At 62.5% G+C, this 1,705-nt stretch overlaps 1 protein-coding gene across 1 annotated transcript in view; it reads right to left on the bottom strand.

Moving 5' to 3' along the window:
• Positions 1-123, bottom strand: part of FIGNL2 (fidgetin like 2) — a 44,701-nt gene extending 44,578 nt beyond the window's left edge. The window contains exon 1 of the mRNA XM_026659638.1: positions 39-123. The gene's annotated coding sequence lies outside the window, so the exon portion shown is untranslated. The remainder of the gene's footprint in view (positions 1-38) is intronic.
• Between the last annotated feature and the right edge of the window lie 1,582 nt (positions 124-1,705).

Here is a 1,705-nt window from a genome sequence, read left to right as displayed (position 1 = left end):
CCCGAGCCGCCCGCCCCGCTGACAGGGCGGCCACTCACCTCCTCATTCCGGCTCCATCCCTATCGGAGCCCGGCGCAGGCACCGGATCCGCGGGCCCGGGGGGCGGCGGGCGGCGGTGCGGGGCTCGGCATCCTGCGGCCGCCGGGACAATGCGGGACCAGCTGCGGCGGCTGCTCCGGCCGGGGGCTGCGGGGCTGGGCTGGGGCAGCTCGGGGGAGGGGGAGGGTGGGGGGAGCAGCCTGCTCAGTGCTGCCCCCTCCCTGCCCTGCCCTGCCCAGGGCTCTGCCTCCTCCCCCCGCCAGCCCCCTCCCCAGGGACCCCCTCCCTCTCCCCCCGCCAGCCCCCTCCCTTCCCCTCCCGCTCCCCCCAGGATCCTCCCAGCCTCCCCTGCAACACGGGACCACCCCCCTCTTCCCCCTCCCTCCTCTCTGCTCCCGCCCCCAGCTCCCCCCATCCAGCCAGAAAGGGGCTGGGGGCAGCGACCAATGGGCCGCGAGATGCTGCCTCCTGCCTGGCTCAGCTCATCAGCTGTGGCCTCCCGGCCCAGGGGCTGGTGGTGAGAAGTGCTGAGATCAGCCAGAGCCCTGCAGAGCACAAAGCCTGTATGGGGGGTGCACCCCAAGCCCCTGGAAATCCCTCCATCCAGGTCACTTCATCCCTTTGATCCGGTTCCCCTCCCCTTTCCTGGGGGGGGGGGAGCTGTAAGTTCCTGGATTAACACAAGTGGGGGGGACGCTCTCTGGTGACCACGGAGATTCCCCGGAACGCACCCAAAGGCCGGGGGGCCGGAACAATGCGTACAGCCGGGGTGCTGAGAGCCACTGAACCAAGCTGTAAAATCTGTCCCGGGGGAAACCACGTCAAACCAGAGGGTGCGGCAGCTCCCCTCGTGCCAGCACCTCTGCCTCAAATGCTGCCCTCCTTGGAGTTTGGGTCAAACTCGGGCACACACCAGGAGATCCCATAACAGAAAGAATTGAGGTCCCGACCCTGCAGCAAGGGGGAGACCCCGGGCCCACACCACGTTCACACCAGAACCAGGGCTCAAGTCACAACCATCTACAGTAGCCGGAATTAAAGTCCAGGGGAGATTTTGCACCCCTAGCTCCCACTGTCATGTAAGCAAACAACAGCTGGAGGGTGTGCCCCTGGGAATGGGAGGGGCACAGAAATAGGGGCTGGGGAAAAACACAGTGAGGGGAGATGCAGACCAACCTTTTACCACCACCCATCAGGACGCTGCAAAGCAGGGACAGGGGCTATTTCTCTGTGCCTCAGAAGAAGCCCAACGGTCAGAGATTTCGTCCAGATTTATTTTTTTAATGCACCTTTCAATCTTCTCTTCTATGGCTTAAAAACTGCAACATGAGCCCATGGATTGTTTCAGGTGATGCGGAGTGGACGGCTGAAGCAATCCTATCCCCCGGGAGACAGTGATTCGGGGCTGTGGTTGATGAGGGGTTCTGTACTTGGAGTCCATTTCTGCAGTCCCAGCGAGGGGTGCCCCCTTTTAGGAAGGAGGTGGGCGCATCTGCCATGTGAGGTGGGGAGGCCGTTCAGCGTGGACTATATTTTCTGGGGGAGTGAAAGGCCAGGGGGGTCCGTAACGAGGAATAGTTGAAATGATTTAATGCAAATGTGGCGAGGACAGAGTTGGACATTCAACACCACGAGGGGTGGAGACGTGCGTCATACAAAAGAAAAC

Source organism: Terrapene carolina, unplaced genomic scaffold, assembly GCF_002925995.2.
Source record: "Terrapene carolina triunguis isolate 2854851 unplaced genomic scaffold, T_m_triunguis-2.0 Scaffold641, whole genome shotgun sequence".
NCBI classification, from domain to species: Eukaryota; Metazoa; Chordata; order Testudines; family Emydidae; genus Terrapene; species Terrapene triunguis.
This window is presented reverse-complemented; position numbering and strand designations above follow the sequence as displayed.